The sequence below is a fragment of the Ranitomeya variabilis genome, chromosome 4 (assembly GCF_051348905.1).
Source record: "Ranitomeya variabilis isolate aRanVar5 chromosome 4, aRanVar5.hap1, whole genome shotgun sequence".
NCBI classification, from domain to species: Eukaryota; Metazoa; Chordata; class Amphibia; order Anura; family Dendrobatidae; genus Ranitomeya; species Ranitomeya variabilis.
In genome coordinates, this window is record NC_135235.1 from 745,799,081 (window position 1) to 745,818,545 (window position 19,465).

General features: G+C 46.3%; 1 protein-coding gene and 1 pseudogene across 1 annotated transcript in view; both read left to right on the forward strand.

Moving 5' to 3' along the window:
• The window catches only part of LOC143768074 (uncharacterized), an 804,664-nt gene that overhangs the window by 467,765 nt on the left and 317,434 nt on the right, over nucleotides 1-19,465 (forward strand). The window lies entirely within an intron of this gene.
• LOC143767106 (uncharacterized) lies at nucleotides 3,410-18,957 on the forward strand (annotated as a pseudogene).

Here is a 19,465-nt window from a genome sequence, read left to right on the forward strand (position 1 = left end):
TTCTATACTTATACATGGTTATTAGATCGCCCCTCAGTCATCTGTTTTCTAGACTAAATAATCCTAATTTTGCTAATCTCTCTGGGTATTCTAGTAAAGAAGGTGGGAACAGTGCTAGAAAACTTGAGAAGTACTCTGTCACTCTTGAGTTGTACATAGACTTTTGAAATGCTGCATTTAACTCTCGCAAAGATGGAGCAGAAGAAATGTACTAGAAGTATTGTGCCTGCTATCGTCTGTTAAAGTGTTAATAGCTTCTGATGTCACTGATTCATAATATATTTTCAAGGCCCCAATACCCAGGAGGAGGGGGCGAGACAGACAACACAGAATGGACACTTTTTTTAACGGATCTGTGGAACGCATTAGAGACACAGAAAGACTGGGGAAGTTTTAGGCTGTGTGCACACGTTGCTTTTTTTTGCTATAAAAACGCATACATTATGCATCCCATCATTTAGAATGCATTCTGCAATTTCTGTGCACATAATGCATTTTTTTCCGCGAAAAAAATTCATCTCGGTAAAAAACGCAGCATGTTCATTGATTTTGCGGATTTTTCCCGTTTTTCCCACTATTTAATGCATTGGGAAGCTCCGGAAAAAAAGTGTCAAAAACGCGATAAAACTGCATGCGGATTTCTTGCAGAAAATGTCCGGTTTTGCTCAGGAAATTTCTGCAAGAAATCCTGAACGTGTGCACATAGCCTTAGTCTAAAGGCAACTGGATTGACTACCTCCAGAATCTCCCGATAAAGTTGGGACATAACTTCGCAGATGGGACTTTCAACTTAAAATTTTTGGAAGATGCCCACACCTTATCGCTTACCTTGAAGAAGGGATCTGCCAAACATTTCCTATCAGCCTTTTGTTTTTGACGAAGTTGAGCCACCCCAATATTCCTTTGAATTTCCTTCCAGACATCCCTAAGTATCTGTAGAGCCACCTCTACTCCAGGACAACCAGACATCATCCTGGAGAATTCACCAAAATGGGGATGAAAACCATAATTGCAACAAAAAGGTAAGGTTCCAGTGGACTGATTGACCCAACTGTTAAAAACGAACTCGGCAAGAGGTAAAAATGAAGACCAGCCCTCCTGCTGAGCCGCAACAAAACATCTTAAAATCTGTTCCATTGAGTGATTTGTCCTCACCGTTTGACTGTTGGTTTCATTGTGGTATGTAGAGGAGAATGACAAATTAATCCCCAATTTTTTTACAAAACGCTCACCAGAATTTGGGGACAAATTGCACCCCTTAGTCAGATACAATGTTCAGAGGTATTCCATGCAATCTTACCACATGACTAATAAACTGCCTGGAATGTGTTTCAGCATTAGGTAACCCTGATAATGGAACAAAGTGAGTGTCACGATGTGACCGAAGCGGTGTGACACGACCTAACCATAGGTCGGTAACCAACAGCACAGCAAACGAGGGAACACCGGGGACACAATTACAATGGTGGGCCCTGCAATAGGGATCGGGGAGATGGACACCTCCTGCACTCTCCTAAGGATGTGCCCTGATCTCCCTGACATCCCTATACAGGTTTTTTTCATCCTGTCACCGAGCAGGATACCTAAGCCCTCGCTTGCCCGGCACCTATCCCTAAGCAGGGAATTGGCAAGTGAGGACACTGGTCCCACCGCTGCACTAAAACAACACAAAGGGAAGGTATGACAGACAAGGTAAAGGAAAAGCAACACTTAGCTCACTGATGCAAAGCACAGCAGGAATGAAATACCAGACTCGGCTGACAAACAACTGCTCCCAGCAAGCTTTTCCCAGCTTGGTCCCTGCAGAATGAGCTCTAACACCGACAGTCAGCTTATGCATCAGGTGACCTCTTGAAGGATGGTGGAAGTGGTCACCAACCACATCAGCAGACTAGGCAGCAATGCATTTACACCAGTGGCCACCGGTGGGGGGGAGGGAAACTGCATTAACCCCGATGACCTGAAAGGAAAAAAGTTTTAATCTGAGGAAACCAGATTTGCCACAGATCCAAACATGGATCGTGACAGTGAGCTTGTTTACTGAATCGGTCAACCACCACCCAAAAAACAGTCTTCCATCCATTCAAAGGCAAATCTGTAATGAAATCCATGGAAAATGAGTTCACAATCTTTCTGGAATAGGCAGTAGAACCAATTCCCTGGCCGGCCGATTATGACAGACTTTAGCGTTTGTGCAAGTTTCACAAGCAGATACAAAAAGAGTCTAACAATAGTGTGATGAAATATGTGTATATATATATATATATATATATATGTGTGTGTGTGTGTGTGCAGTGACCTTATGTATAGGTATTGTGTGACTAGGAACATCTGAACATCTGTCCTGAAGGCTGCAGGTTCGCACCCAGGAGTTAATATGTATTTTCCTGGGACAAGTAGAATTCTGTCTCCAATCTCACCAGGGGGTCCTGCTGGAAGCCAAGAAGAAAGGTAACATTTGACACCTCCTAGCTCTTGGAAGAGAGATGTTAATTACAGCCTGATAGTATCTCTAGGAGAGCTTTTACACAAAGGATCTCAAGAGAAAATAATATATTCATTGGGGGCGTGGCCATGGTCCAATCAAAAACCAAGCAATTACGATATTAACCTGAGGTGCTAGTCTAGAAACCTGACTTCCAGACCAAAGATATAAATTAGACCTGTATACAGAGAAACATGTTCACATAATGGGGGCGGCCGAGCTGGTGTGATCCAATCTACATTTGTCCTACCCTCAGGAAGCAGAAAGCAGACTACCAAGTTCGATGATTTCTGTAAGTTTTCTCCTGTTATTTTATACTGTTTTGCATAAGTTGTATGTCTTTTTATTATATTTTTATAACTTTTTCTTACTGTAAGCACTGAACCTTTTTTGTATTAAATTATAAAACTTTAACAAATTGAACCTTGAATGTTCTAAAAGAATCCATAGCCTAAGGTGTGTCAGCCTTATGAGTGGTAGACATTATTATTAATATTTCCGTGACTCATCGCCCGTGTATTCGGTGAGTGGTGGCAGTGTGTATGAGCGGGTGTGTGGCTTGGGTCGGTGTGATTTATGCTCCCATTACAGCGTAGGACAGAGGTTGAATGCTGGACTGAGATTGGGGAGATAGATTAACCCTTGCAGGCACAACCCCAAGTCATGTGCTGAGAGCAGGCACATGACGAATTAGTGACACCACGGAGTAGAGATCCGTGACAATTGGTGGCAGAGCAGTGGGATAGAATTATTTCTATTAGAGCATTAGTGCATGGTTTAAGCAATTATTCCCTGTACTAAAGAATTGGTATCCTTGCGAGGAGTGCACCAGTTCTACAAGGTTCAACTTAGACATACTTGCAAACAGTTTTCCTTCCCCATTTTTCTTTTCTATCTTTTATTTGGCAAAGGCTGTTCATCGATATGACAGCTCAGTACAAGAAGCAGAGCAAAGAGGCTCTGACCGGCCTCTGATCAGAGAGGAATAGAGACAGCTGACAGATCCAGGGAGCTGCGGATACGCGCCTTGGTAGAGCAGGACATAGAGCAAAGTGCTGGAACATCTGGGCAAGGAGAGTTCACCTCAGAGAGACCCAGCAATGCCAGCTCTTGCACCAGAGATACCTGATGGAAATGCCAGTGCTGAGGAGCCTATGGACTGTACTTTACAAATGGACTTACAATGGCTGGGAACAAGTGATCCCAATCTGCGCATGCAGCTTATTTTACAGTACCGACAGGCTGCAGAACGCCAGGCTGAGAGAGGCTGCAGAACGCCGGGAAGACAGAGCTTTCCAGCCTCATATGGCTCAAATAGAGAGGGGTATCAGTCCTCAGCTAACCCCCTCCCAAGACATAAATCCAAGGAGACCACGTCTGGAAAACTTCCCTGTGATGGAGAAGGATACAGACTTAGATACTTTCCTTCGGGGTTTGAAAAAACCTACAGGCAATGCCATCTACCCTGTGAGCAGTGGGTGCAGTATCTAACCCCAGGGTTGAGAGGCAAAGCCCTGGAAGTTTTTGCTGGCCTCCCACCAGAGCTAGATGGGAACTATGAGGCCATAAAAGAGGCCCTGATCAGGAAATACAACCTAACACGAGATGTGTATCGGAGGAAGTTCCGGAACCTACAACGTGGATCAACTGACAGCTATGCAGATGTTGTGAGCACCTTGAGGACCATGTTCCACCAATGGATCAGGGGGCTTTATGTTAACAGTTTTGAGGACTTAACGGATCTTAAGGTCAAGGATCAATTTCTTCACACGTGCCCCACGGATGTACGACAATTTGTGTGTGATCGGGAGCCACAAACTGCGAATCAGGCTGCAAAGATTACGGACTGCTATGTGGCTAACAGGATGCCTGAGGTGCGGAAGCCATCAGGATTCAGCTGGAAGGGAGGTAAGCCAAACGGAGACTCTTCTCCCTCTGCCTGCCGATCACCAGTGCTGTCCAAGCTCACCTACTATGGGGTCCCGGGGAATAGACATTCTCTAGGCGATGCACGCCAGTGCTTTTCCTGCAACAAAGTGGGACATGTTAGTGCTCTCTGCCCTGATAGGGAGAAACGCCCAACTACAACCACAAAGCCGTCTGTGTCCCCACCATCTGTCCTCTTTGTGGCCGGCTCTGATGTGAGGGTTAATGAGAACTGTCAATCTGTCACTGCTGGCAATAAAGTCACCATTGGTCTCCGGGACACTGGGGCAGAGGTGACCCTGGTGCGTCCAGCCATGATAACCCCTGCCAATTTCGTACCAGTAAAGACTATGTCTATAACCGGGATTGGAGGGGTCAACCCTGCCGTGCCCATGGCCTGTGTGTACTTGGATTGGGGAGCAGGGAAAGGATTGAAGGAAGTGGGAGTATCAGAGTCTTTTCCCACCAATGTGTTTCTAGGCACGGACCTGGGGAGGATGGGGTCCCACTATGTTCCTCCCTTGCAAGTAAATGATACAGAGAAGGTGGAAGAAAGTGACCCACCTGAGAGGGAAAATGTCCCAATGCACAGGACTGTAGATATGTGGCAGCTGTGACCCGGAGTCAGTCTGCGGCTCAGACTCAGGCCCAGAGATTAGAGGATGAGTCTCAGACAGAACTGCCAGGACAGGAGGCCCATACTGTGGTCCCGGAGCCTCCATACATGGCAGACCCACCAAGGTCCCTGATAACAGACACTGAAGACTCAGCTTCAGACCAGGGCCTGGCAGTCACACTACGCCAGGGCCTGCAAGCTGACAATCAGAGCTTCCAGGAGGCCCTGCGGACAGATTGTCAGTCTGGAAGAGCTCAGATGTCTTGCAGACCAACCCCCTGCTGCTTCTGGCAAAGAGAGAGTATACTGGGACCAGGGCAGACTATACAGAGACTATCCCCACGGATACTACAGAATCTTGGGACTATGAAAGGCGGCTGATCGTCCCTTATCCATTTAGGGAACAATTATTGAGAATTGCCCATGAAATACCTTTGGCCGGACACCTTGGAATACAAAAGACTAAAGCTCGCCTGACACATAACTTCTATTGGCCCAAGATGGGGACAGATATTGCCAATTACTGTCGATCATGTGTAGTTTGTCAGAGAGTTGGAAAGTCTGGGAATATACAGAAAGCTCCATTGATACCACTGCCTGTGATCGATGAGCCTTTCCAGTGAATGGCTGTGGATATCATAGGGCCACTTGCAATCCCTAGCAGCTCTGGCAAAAAGTACATCCTCACAGTGGTGGACTATGCTACACGATACCCGGAAGCTATGGCACTGTCCTCCATCCGAGCAGACAAAGTGGCGGATGCTTTACTGACTGTTTTCGCTCGTGTGAGTTTCCCCAGAGAAATGTTAACCGATCAGGGAACCCAGTTCATGTCCGAGCTGATGGAAAGTGTTGTGAGTTCTGTTCTCGAGCTCCCTCCTGTGATTATGAATGGTAATTCGGCGAGTTCTGTTCATGGACTCCCTCTGGTGGCTGTGAGTGGAGCTGCTGGTTCTGAGATTCCTTCTCCAGCTGATCTCGTTCAGCCCTTGGCTGGCTGCTCTATTTAACTCCACTCAGATCGTTACTTGATGCCAGCTGTCAATGTCCTAGTACTGGTTCAGTTCTCTTGGATCTTTCAGATGACCTGTCTACTTCAGCAAAAGCTAAGTCCCTGCTAGCTTATTTGTTTCCACTGTGTTTTTGTCCAGCTTGCTATCATATTTAATCTTGTTAGCTGGAAGCTCTGGGATGCAGAGTGGCACCACCGCGCCGTGAGTCGGTGCGGTGGTTTCTTTTGCACACTCTGCGTGATTTTTTGTTAGTTTTTTATGCTGACCACAAAGATACCTTTTCTATCCTCAGTCTGTTTAGTTCAGTCTGGCCTCCTATGCTGAAACCTATTTCATTCCTGTGTTTGTGACTTCCATCTTAACTCACAGTCAATATATGTGGGGGCTGCCTATTTCTTTGGGGAATTTCTCTGAGGCAAGGTAGGCTGTATTTTCTATCTTTAGGGGTAGTTAGTTCTTAGGCTGTGAAGAGGTGTCTAAGCAGAGTCAGGAACGCTCCACGGCTATTTCTAGTTGTTGTGATAGGATTAGCGTTGCGGTCAGCAGAGCTCCCACTTCCCAGAGCTCGTCCTGTATTGCTAGTTTGCTCATCTGGTCATTTCTAGGGCTCCTAACCACCAGCCCACCTTAACAGTATAGCTGGCCCACAAAGTGTTAATGCATCTCAATAGATGGATAAGAGAAGTTCTGAGACCATTTTTTTTTCTCTGCAGTGTGTTTTGTATCTCTTTTCCCCTTAACCTCTGGGTGGTTCAGGACACAGGTGTAGATATGGACATTCAAGGTCTGTCCTCTTGTGTGGATCAACTCACTGCAAGAGTACAAAGCATTCAAGATTATGTAGTTCAGAACCCGATGTTAGAACCCAGAATTCCAATTCCTGATTTGTTTTCTGGGGATAGATCTAAGTTCCTGAATTTCAAAAATAATTGTAGACTGTTTTTTGCTTTGAAACCCCGCTCCTCTGGTGACCCCATTCAGCAAGTAAAAATCATTATTTCTTTGCTACGTGGCGACCCTCAAGACTGGGCATTTTCCCTTGCGCCAGGAGATCCTGCATTGCGTAATGTAGATGTGTTTTTTTCTGGCGCTTGGATTGCTTTATGATGAACCAGATTCAGTGGATCAAGCAGAGAAAATTTTGCTGGCTTTGTGTCAGGGTCAGGATGAAGTGGAGGTATATTGTCAGAAGTTCAGAAAGTGGTCTGTGCTTACTCAGTGGAATGAGTGTGCCCTGGTGGCAATTTTCAGAAAGGGTCTTTCTGAAGCCCTTAAGGATGTTATGGTGGGATTCCCCACACCTGCTGGTCTGAATGAGTCTATGTCCTTGGCCATTCAGATCGATCGACGCTTACGTGAGCGCAAAAATGTGCACCATTTGGCGGTGTTTTCTGAGCAGAAGCCTGAGCCTATGCAATGTGATAGGACCTTGACCAGAGCTGAACGGCAAGAATACAGACGTCAGAATGGGCTGTGTTTTTACTGTGGTGACTCCACTCATGCTATCTCTGATTGTCCTAAGCGCACTAAACGGTTCGCTAGGTCTGCCACCATTGGTACGGTACAGCCAAAATTTCTTTTGTCCGTTACTCTGATTTGCTCTTTGTCGTCCTACTCTGTTATGGCATTTGTGGATTCAGGCGCTGCCCTGAATTTGATGGACTTGGAGTTTGCCAGGCGCTGTGGTTTTTTCTTGGAGCCCTTGCAGTATCCTATTCCATTGAGAGGAATTGATGCTACACCTTTGGCCAAGAATAAGCCTCAGTACTGGACTCAATTGACCATGTGCATGGCTCCTGCACATCAGGAGGATATTCGCTTTTTGGTGTTGCATAATCTGCATGATGTGGTCGTTTTGGGTTTGCCATGGCTACAGGTCCATAATCCTGTATTGGATTGGAAATCAATGTCTGTATCCAGTTGGGGTTGTCAAGGGGTACATGGGGATGTCCCATTGTTGTCTATTTCGTCTTCCCATCCTTCTGAAGTCCCTGAGTTCTTGTCAGATTACCAGGATGTATTTGATGAGCCCAAATCCAGTGCCCTACCTCCTCATAGGGATTGCGATTGTGCTATTAATTTGATTCCTGGTAGTAAGTTTCCGAAGGGCCGACTGTTCAATTTATCTGTGCCAGAACACGCTGCAATGCGGAGATATATAAAGGAGTCCTTGGAGAAAGGGCATATTCGCCCGTCGTCGTCACCGTTGGGAGCAGGGTTCTTTTTTGTGGCCAAGAAGGATGGTTCTCTGAGACCTTGTATAGATTACCGCCTTCTTAATAAAATTACCGTCAAATTTCAGTACCCTTTGCCGCTACTGTCTGATTTGTTTGCTCGGATTAAGGGAGCTAGCTGGTTCACCAAGATAGATCTTCGAGGGGCGTATAATCTTGTGCGTATTAAACGGGGTGACGAATGGAAAACAGCATTTAATACGCCCGAGGGCCATTTTGAGTACTTGGTGATGCCATTCGGGCTTTCTAATGCTCCATCTGTGTTTCAGTCCTTTATGCATGACATCTTCCGAAAGTACCTGGATAGATTCATGATTGTATATTTGGATGATATTTTGGTCTTTTCGGACGATTGGGAGTCTCATGTGAAGCAGGTCAGAATGGTGTTCCAGGTCCTTCGTGCTCATTCCTTGTTTGTGAAGGGGTCTAAATGTCTCTTTGGAGTTCAGAAGGTTTCATTTTTGGGCTTCATTTTTTCCCCTTCTACTATCGAGATGGACCCTGTTAAAGTTCAGGCCATTTATGATTGGACTCAGCCTACTTCTGTGAAGAGCCTTCAGAAATTTCTGGGCTTTGATAATTTTTACCGTCGCTTCATCGCTAATTTTTCTAGCGTTGTTAAACCATTGACTGATTTAACCAAGAAAGGTGCTGATGTGGTCAATTGGACCTCTGCGGCCGCTGAGGCTTTTCAGGAGCTGAAGCGTCTTTTCTTCTGCCCCTGTGTTGTGTCAGCCAGATGTTTCGCTCCCGTTTCAGGTCGAGGTGGATGCTTCTGAGAATGGAGCAGGGGCTGTTTTGTCTCAAAGAGGTTCTGATGGCTCTGTGATGAAACCATGTGCTTTCTTTTCTAGAAAGTTTTCGCCTGCTGAGCGCAATTATGATGTGGGTAATCGAGAGTTGTTGGCTATGAAGTGGGCGTTTGAGGAGTGGCGACATTGGCTTGAAGGAGCCAAACATCGCGTGGTGGTCTTGACGGATCACAAGAATCTGACTTATCTCGAGTCTGCCAAGCGGTTGAATCCTAGACAGGCTCGATGGTCGCTGTTTTTCTCCCGCTTCAATTTTGTGGTTTCGTACCTTCCGGGTTCTAAGAATGTGAAGGCTGATGCCCTTTCAAGGAGTTTTGTACCTGATTCTCCGGGAGTTCCTGAGCCGGCTGGTATTCTCAAAGAGGGGGTAATTTTGTCTGCCATCTCCCCTGATTCGCGGCGGGTGCTGCAGGAGTTTCAGGCTGATAGACCTGACCGTTGCCCAGCGGAGAAGCTGTTTGTCCCTGATAGATGGACTAGTAGAGTTATCTCTGAGGTTCATTGTTCTGTGTTGGCTGGTCATCCTGGAATCTTTGGTACCAGAGATTTGGTGGCTAGATCCTTTTGGTGGCCTTCCTTGTCACGAGATGTGCGTTCTTTTGTGCAGTCCTGTGGGACTTGTGCTCGGGCTAAGCCCTGCTGTTCTCGTGCCAGTGGGTTGCTTTTGCCTTTGTCGGTCCCGAAAAGGCCCTGGACGCATATTTCCATGGATTTTATTTCAGATCTCCCTGTCTCTCAGAGGATGTCAGTTATCTGGGTGGTTTGTGATCGCTTCTCTAAGATGGTCCATTTGGTACCTTTGCCTAAATTGCCTTCCTCCTCTGATTTGGTTCCATTGTTTTTCCAGCATGTGGTTCGTTTACATGGCATTCCAGAGAACATCGTGTCGGACAGAGGTTCCCAGTTTGTTTCAAGATTTTGGCGGTCCTTTTGTGCTAAGATGGGCATTGATTTGTCTTTTTCTTCAGCTTTCCATCCTCAGACAAATGGCCAAACCGAACGAACCAATCAGACTTTGGAAACATATCTGAGATGCTTTGTTTCTGCTGATCAGGATGATTGGGTGTCCTTCTTGCCTTTGGCTGAGTTCGCCCTTAATAATCGGGCCAGCTCGGCCACTTTGGTTTCGCCTTTTTTCTGTAATTCTGGTTTCCACCCTCGTTTTTCTTCAGGGCAGGTTGAGCCTTCGGACTGTCCTGGTGTGGATTCTGTGGTGGACAGGTTGCAGCAAATTTGGACTCAATGTTGTGATCTCCGTTTTCAGGCTCCCTCTTGTGGTCACAGATGGTATTGTGTGACTTTGGTTTTTTGGCTCCCCCTGGTGGTTTGGTTTATTATCCTGCGGGTCTGGCTGGATCAGCTGCCTTGTTATTCTCCAGGGAGGCTCCTATTTAGCTCTGCTTCACTTCCACTTGTTGCCGGCTGTCAATGTATTCAGTGCTATTCTGATTACTCCTGATTATCTCGTTTTCTGCCTCTTCAGGATAAGCTAAGTTCTGTTTGAATATTTTTTGCTCATCTGCCTGCAATATGATTTCTGTGTATGATGAGTCTAGTCCAGCTTGCTAATATGTGATTTCTTGTTGCTGGTAAGCTCTGGGGTACGGAGTTGCTTCCCCCGCACCGTTAGTTGGTGCGGGGGCTCGAGCAATCTCTGCGTGGATATTTTGAATAGGGTTTTTAATTGACCGCACAGTTCCCTTCCTATTTTCTGCTATCTAGTATTAGCGGGCCTCATTTGCTTAATCTAATTTCATCTCTGCGTTTGTGCTTTCCCCTTAACTCACCGTTAATATTTGTGGGGGGCTATTCTATATCTTTGGAGTCTTTCCACTGAGGCAAGAGAGGACTTTCTTTCCCTCCAGGAATAGTCAGTTTCTCAGGCCGTGAAGAGACGTCTAGGATTTTCAGGTTACGTTCCACGGCTGCCTATAGTTGTGTGCGGATAGGATCAGGTTGCGGTCAATCTAGTTACCACTTCCCCAGAGCTAGTCGTATGTTCAGTTACTTAGCTAGTCCGACCTGCCATCCTTACCACTAGGATCATAACAGTACAGCCGGCCTGTAAAGTGTTAATTGCATGGCAGAAGCAGGAGAAAAGAAGCTTGGAGAAATTTTTTTTTTTTTTTTTTTTCCGTGTGTCTAGCTGCTGTGTGTCTGGCTTCTCTCCTCCTCTTAATCTTGGTGTGGCTCTGAACTCAGCTGCTGATATGGATATTCAGAGTTTGGCCTCCAGTGTAGATCATCTTGCTGCAAGGGTACAAAGTATTCAGGATTTTGTTGTGCACAGTCCTATGTCAGAGCCTAGAATACCTATTCCGGAGTTGTTTTCTGGAGATAGATCTAGGTTCCTGAATTTTAAGAACAATTGCAAATTGTTTCTTTCTTTGAAACCTCGTTCCTCTGGTGATTCCGTTCAGCAAGTTAAGATTATTATTTCTTTCTTGCGCGGCGACCCTCAAGATTGGGCCTTCGCATTGGCGCCAGGGGATCCGGCATTGCTCAGTGTGGATGCATTTTTTCTGGCCCTTGGATTGCTCTATGAGGAACCTAATCTTGAGAACCAGGCTGAAAAAGCGTTGTTGGCCCTCTCTCGGGCAAGATGAAGCAGAGGTGTACTGCCAGAAATTTCGGAAATGGTCAGTGCTTACTCAGTGGAATGAGTGTGCCCTGGCTGCAAATTTCAGAAAAGGTCTTTCTGAAGCCATTAAGAATGTCATGGTGGGGTTCCCTACGCCTGCAGGTCTGAATGAGTCAATGACTCTGGCCATTCAGATTGATCGGCGTTTGCGGGAGCGCAAACCTGCGCACCATTTGGCGGTGTCTTCTGAACAGACACCTGAGTCTATGCAATGTGATAGAATTCTGCCCAGAAGTGAATGGCAAAATTATAGACGGCAAAATGGGTTGTGCTTTTACTGTGGTGACTCAGCTCATGTTATCTCAGCATGCTCTAAGCGCACAAAAAAGGTTGATAAATCTGTCACCATCGGTACTTTACAGCCTAAGTTCATTTTGTCTGTTACCCTGATTTGTTCCCTGTCATCTTACCCGGTTATGGCTTTTGTAGATTCAGGTGCTGCCCTGAGCCTGATGGATTTGTCATTTGCCCGGCGCTGTGGTTTTGTTTTGGAGCCTTTAAAATTCCCTATTCCACTAAGGGGAATTGATGCTACACCATTGGCTACGAATAAACCTCAGTACTGGACACAAGTGACCATGTGCATGACTCCTGTTCATCAGGAGGTGATTTGCTTTCTTGTATTGCATAATTTGCATGATGTTGTCGTGTTGGGTCTGCCATGGCTGCAGGCCCATAATCCAGTCCTGGATTGGAAAGCAATGTCTGTGTCAAGTTGGGGTTGTCAGGGAATTCATGGCGACGCTCCTGTGGTGTCAATTGCTTCATCCACTCCTTCTGAAGTCCCTGCGTTTTTGTCAGACTACCAGGATGTATTTGATGAGCCCAAACTCAGTTCTCTACCTCCTCATAGGGATTGTGATTGTGCTATAAATTTGATTCCTGGTAGTAAGTTTCCTAAGGGACGACTTTTCAATTTGTCAGTGCCGGAGCATGCTGCCATGCGGAGTTATATAAAGGAGTCTTTGGAGAAAGGACTTATTCGCCCCTCCTCCTCCCCTCTTGGTGCGGGGTTCTTTTTTGTGGCTAAGAAGGATGGTTCTCTGAGACCTTGTATTGATTATCGCCTTCTAAATAAAATCACGGTCAAATTTCAGTATCCTTTGCCATTGTTATCTGATCTGTTTGCTCGCATTAAGGGGTCTAGTTGGTTCACCAAGATAGATCTTCGTGGTGCGTATAACCTTGTGCGTATTAAGCAGGGTGATGAATGGAAAACTGCATTTAATACGCCCGAAGGCCATTTTGAGTACTTGGTGATGCCTTTTGGACTTTCTAACGCTCCTTCTGTCTTTCAGTCCTTTATGCACGACATCTTCCGCGAATATCTGGATAAATTTATGATTGTGTATCTGGATGATATTCTGTTTTTTTCGGATGATTGGGAGTCCCATATTAAGCAGGTCAGGATGGTGTTTCAGGTCCTGCGTGCCAATGCTTTATTTGTGAAGGGCTCAAAATGTCTTTTTGGAGTCCAGAAGGTTTCTTTTTTGGGTTTCATTTTTTCTCCTTCTGCTATTGAGATGGACCCAGTCAAGGTTCAGGCTATTCATGACTGGACTCAGTCTACATCTGTTAAGAGTCTTCTGAAGTTCTTGGGTTTTGCTAATTCTTACCGTCGCTTCATCGCTAATTTTTCTGGTGTTGTTAAGCCATTGACGGATTTGACCAAGAAGGGTTCTGATGTTACTAATTGGTCTCCTGCGGCTGTGGAGGCCTTTCGGGAGCTGAAGCGCCGGTTTTCTTCGGCTCCGGTCTTATGTCAGCCAGACATCTCCCTTCCTTTCCAGGTCGAGGTTGATGCTTCTGAGATTGGAGCGGGGGCTGTTTTGTCGCAGAGAAGCTCTGATGGCTCTGTGATGAAGCCATGTGCTTTCTTTTCAAGAAAGTTTTCACCTGCCGAGCAGAATTATGATGTTGGTAATCGGGAGTTGTTGGCTATGAAGTGGGCATTTGAGGAGTGGCGACATTGGCTCGAGGGAGCTAAGCATCGTGTGGTGGTCTTGACTGATCACAAGAATTTGATTTATCTCGAGTCGGCCAAGCGGCTGAATCCTAGACAGGCTCGTTGGTCGTTGTTTTTCTCTCGTTTTGATTTCGTGGTCTCATACCTGCCTGGTTCGAAGAATGTGAAGGCTGATGCTCTTTCTAGGAGTTTTGTGCCTGACTCTCCTGGTGATTCAGAGCCGGCTGGTGTCCTCGGAGAAGGGGTGATTTTGTCTGCCATCTCCCCAGATTTGCGACGAGTGCTGCAGGAGTTTCAGGCGGATAGACCTGACCGTTGTCCACCGGAGAGACTGTTTGTCCCGGATAGATGGACCAGCAGAGTTATTTCCGAGGTTCATTCTTCGGTGTTGGCAGGCCATCCTGGGATTTTTGGTACCAGAGATTTGGTGGCTAGGTCCTTCTGGTGGCCTTCCTTGTCGCGGGATGTGCGTTCCTTTGTGCAGTCTTGTGGAATTTGTGCTCGGGCTAAGCCTTGCTGTTCTCATGCCAGTGGCTTGTTGTTACCTTTGCCTGTCCCGAAGAGGCCTTGGACGCACATTTCCATGGATTTTATTTCAGATCTCCCTGTCTCTCAGAGAATGTCTGTCATTTGGGTGGTGTGTGATCGTTTTTCTAAGATGGTCCATTTGGTGCCCTTGCCTAAGTTGCCTTCCTCCTCTGAGTTGGTTCCTCTGTTTTTTCAAAATGTGGTTCGTTTGCACGGGATCCCTGAGAATATTGTTTCCGACAGAGGATCCCAGTTTGTGTCTAGATTTTGGCGGACCTTTTGTGCTAAGATGGGCATTGATTTGTCTTTTTCGTCGGCCTTCCATCCTCAGACGAATGGCCAAACCGAGCGCACTAATCAGACTTTGGAAACTTATTTAAGATGTTTTGTTTCTGCTGATCAGGACGACTGGGTGACTTTTTTGCCATTGGCCGAGTTTGCCCTTAATAATCGGGCTAGTTCTGCTACTTTGGTTTCGCCTTTTTTTGTAATTTAGGGTTTCATCCTCGTTTTTCCTCGGGTCAGGTGGAGCCTTCTGACTGTCCTGGAGTGGATGTTGTGGTGGATAGGTTGCATCAGATTTGGAATCATGTGGTGGACAATTTGAAGCCGTCACAAGAGAAGGCTCAGCGCTTTGCCAACCGCCGTCGCTGTGTGGGTCCCCGACTTCGCGTTGGGGACTTGGTGTGGTTGTCTTCTCGCTTTGTTCCTGTGAAGGTCTCCTCTCCTAAGTTTAAGCCTCGGTTTATCGGTCCTTATAAGATTTTGGAAGTCCTTAACCCTGTGTCTTTTCGTTTGGACCTCCCGGCATCGTTTGCTATTCATAATGTGTTCCATCGGTCGTTGTTGCGGAGGTATGTGGTGCCTGTGGTTCCTTCGGTTGAGCCTCCTGCCCCTGTGCTGGTTGAGGGAGAATTGGAATACGTGGTGGAGAAGATCTTGGATTCTCGTATTTCTAGACGGAGGCTTCAGTATTTGGTTAAGTGGAAAGGCTATGGTCAGGAGGATAATTCCTGGGTTGTCGCCTCTGATGTTCATGCGGCCGATTTGGTTCGTGCCTTCCATGTGGCTCACCCTGATCGCCCTGGGGGTTTTGATGAGGGTTTGGTGACCCCTCCTCAAGGGGGGGGGTACTGTTGTGAACTCCGTTTTCAGGCTCCCTCTTGTGGTCACAGATGGTATTGTGTGACTTTGGTTTTTTGGCTCCCCCTGGTGGTTTGGTTTATTATCCTGCGGGTCTGGCTGGATCAGCTGCCTCGTTATTCTCCAGGGAGGCTCCTATTTAGCTCTGCTTCACTTCCACTTATTGCCGGCTGTCAATGTATTCAGTGCTATTCTGATTACTCCTGATTATCTTGTTTTCTGCCTCTTCAGGATAAGCTAAGTTCTGTTTGAATATTTTTTGCTCATCTGCCTGCAATATGATTTCTGTGTATGATGAGTCTAGTCCAGCTTGCTAATATGTGATTTCTTGTTGCTGGTAAGCTCTGGGGTACGGAGTTGCTTCCCCCGCACCGTTAGTTGGTGCGGGGGCTCGAGCAATCTCTGCATGGATATTTTGAATAGGGTTTTTAATTGACCGCACAGTTCCCTTCCTATTTTCTGCTATCTAGTATTAGCGGGCCTCATTTGCTTAATCTAATTTCATCTCTGCGTTTGTGCTTTCCCCTTAACTCACCGTTAATATTTGTGGGGGGCTATTCTATATCTTTGGGGTCTTTCCACTGAGGCAAGAGAGGACTTTCTTTCCCTCCAGGAATAGTCAGTTTCTCAGGCCGTGAAGAGACGTCTAGGATTTTCAGGTTACGTTCCACGGCTGCCTATAGTTGTGTGTGGATAGGATCAGGTTGCGGTCAATCTAGTTACCACTTCCCCAGAGCTAGTCGTCTGTTCAGTTACTTAGCTAGTCCGACCTGCCATCCTTACCACTAGGATCATAACAACTCACGTAGTGGACAATTTGACATTGTCCCAGGAGAAGGCTCAACGTTTCGCTAACCGCCGTCGCTGTGTTGGTCCCCAACTTCGTGTTGGGGATTTGGTTTGGTTGTCGTCTCGTTTTGTTCCTATGAAGGTTTCGTCTCCTAAGTTTAAGCCTCGTTTCATTGGTCCTTATAAGATTTCTGAAATTATTAATCCTGTGTCATTTCGTTTGGACCTTCCAGCTTCTTTCGCCATCCATAATGTGTTCCATAGGTCGTTGTTGCGGAGATATGTGGCTCCTATGGTTCCCTCCGTTGATCCTCCTGCCCCGGTGTTGGGGGAGTTGGAGTATGTGGTGGAGAAGATTTTGGATTCTCGTATTTCGAGACGGAAACTTCAGTACCTAGTCAAGTGGAAAGGTTATGGTCAGGAGGATAATTCCTGGGTAGTTGCCTCTGATGTTCATGCTGCCGATCTTGTTCGTGACTTTCATTTGGCTCGTCCGGAGCGGCCTGGAGGCTCTGGTGAGGGTTCGGTGACCCCTCCTCAAGGGGGGGGTACTGTTGTGAGTTCTGTTCTCGAGCTCCCTCCTGTGGTTATGAATGGTACTTCGGCGAGTTCTGTTCATGGACTCCCTCTGGTGGCTGTGAGTGGAGCTGCTGGTTCTGAGATTCCTTCTCCAGCTGATCTCGTTCAGCCCTTGGCTGGCTGCTCTATTTAACTCCACTCAGATCGTTACTTGATGCCAGCTGTCAATGTCCTAGTACTGGTTCAGTTCTCTTGGATCTTTCAGATGACCTGTCTACTTCAGCAAAAGCTAAGTCCCTGCTAGCTTATTTGTTTCCACTGTGTTTTTGTCCAGCTTGCTATCATATTTAATCTTGTTAGCTGGAAGCTCTGGGATGCAGAGTGGCACCACCGCGCCGTGAGTCGGTGCGGTGGTTTCTTTTGCACACTCTGCGTGGCTTTTTGTTAGTTTTTTATGCTGACCACAAAGATACCTTTTCTATCCTCAGTCTGTTTAGTTCAGTCTGGCCTCCTATGCTGAAACCTATTTCATTCCTGTGTTTGTGACTTCCATCTTAACTCACAGTCAATATATGTGGGGGCTGCCTATTTCTTTGGGGAATTTCTCTGAGGCAAGGTAGGCTGTATTTTCTGTCTTTAGGGGTAGTTAGTTCTTAGGCTGTGAAGAGGCGTCTAGGCAGAGTCAGGAACGCTCCACGGCTATTTCTAGTTGTTGTGATAGGATTAGCGTTGCGGTCAGCAGAGCTCCCACTTCCCAGAGCTCGTCCTGTATTGCTAATTTGCTCATCTGGTCATTTCTAGGGCTCCTAACCACCAGCCCAACATAACAGGAAAGCCTCTGTGAAAGAATACAAGTACAGCATTTTGTGGCCAGAGCCTATCATCCCCAAACCAATGGACTCTGCGAGCGTTTTAATGGAACATTAAAGCAAATGCTCAAAATGCTGGTGGAGACTGAAGGGAGAGCTGGGAGTGGTACCTCCCCATCTGTTGTATGCCTACAGAGAGGTACCCCAGGCGTCTACAGGATTCTCCCCTTTTGAACTGGTTTATGGGGGGAGGGTCAGGGGGCCACTTGATTTGATTAAGGTCTGTTGGGAGGATGACCCCAGAACTACTGGAGTCTCAGTGGTCGAATATGTACTGCGGCTCAGAGAGAGAATGCAAAAACTGAGCAACCTGGCCCATGAGAACGTGACGCAGGCCCAAATCAACCAGAAGGTCTGGTATGACCGTAATGCCAGACTGAGGGTGTACGAGGAGGGACAGAAGGTTTGGGTATTGGTCCCTGTTACAGAATAAATTGCAGGCCGCATGGGAGGGACATGTACATAAGCGGCTAAATGATGTTAATTATGTGGTGACACTAGATGAGCATGCAAAGCGTCAGAAGGTATTTCATGTGAATATGCTGAAGGCTCATCATGCCAGGGAGACCTGTGTCCTACCTGGCTGTAGCCTTCCTGAAGAGGGGGAGGCTGATCTATTACTAGATGTGGGGGCTAGGACTCAGTACATGGAGTCTCTGGAGTCAGAAGAGTTTAACCCTGAGCTATTCCACAGGCAGAGATCTGAGCTGATGGGGGCGCTCAGTGAGTTCACGGAAGTCTTCACAGGGCAGCCTGGGAGGACACACTTAGCAGCTCACCATGTGGACACTGGTACTAACCCCCAGTACGGCAGTCTGCATACCGTGTGTTCTTCTATATGGTTTTAATGTGTTTTTCTACTTATAGATATGTATAGGTTGCTGGTGTTATGGCATAGATGTGATGGAAACTGGAACTAGTCTGTAATGGAGAAAGGATTCCTGAATTTTCGCCAGGAACATAGAGGTTCTACACGTGGTGTTGGCTCTTCTGCTATAAAGCACAGCCTTCAGGAAACAAGAATGGACTATATTTTTTTTTTTTTAAATTCGTTTATTAAATCACATAAATCAAGTGTACATACACGGTTCACAAATTTCCAAGTCAGTGCGATTACATTTTGATGATAGTTTAATTGACATAAATCTTAATACACCGATCGGATCATATAAATTCAAAGTATTATAGTATGTCTCATATACTGAAAAATCCTAAAACTAAAACTATTTTACTGCCAAAACAAAACCCTCTCCACCACATTAACAGAATAGCGTTGAAGCTCAACGTGAATAATATAGTTTCTCAAACTTTGTTATATTGAATCTAGGCCCTCAACCATGCGATGACATGGTGAGGTACGATGAGTTCCACAAATCCCAGATTTTATTAAATTTCTCCAAACAGACTCTATTCTGATATAAAGTACGTTCGTACGGCACAACTAAATTTACCTGCTCTATCCAGGCCCTAAGAGATGGATGTGTGGTACCCATCCAACGCAAGGCGATTAACTTTCTTGCCAGGAAAAGTGTCACTCTTAAGAAAATTTGAACATGGTGGTCCCACATCTCCTCCTCCAATACCCCGAACAAACACACCAACGGAGTCAGGGGAACGGGAATATGTACAAGGGAGGTCAACAACGAGGTTACCTCTTCCTAATAAGAAAGAATAACTGGACATTCCCATATCATGTGTATGAAATCTGCCTCCCCCACATGACATCTGAGACATTCCGAAGACCGGGACCACCCAATTTTAAATAGTCGTAGCGGGGTTAAATATGATTGATGTAATATATATAACTGTATCATTTTATTGTTAGCTGAGGGGGACACTTTGGTTGGGGACTCACGGACCATTTCCCAGTACTCGCCCTGAAGATCAGGTACCAGGACCTTCCACCTTTCCCTGACTGGCAGCA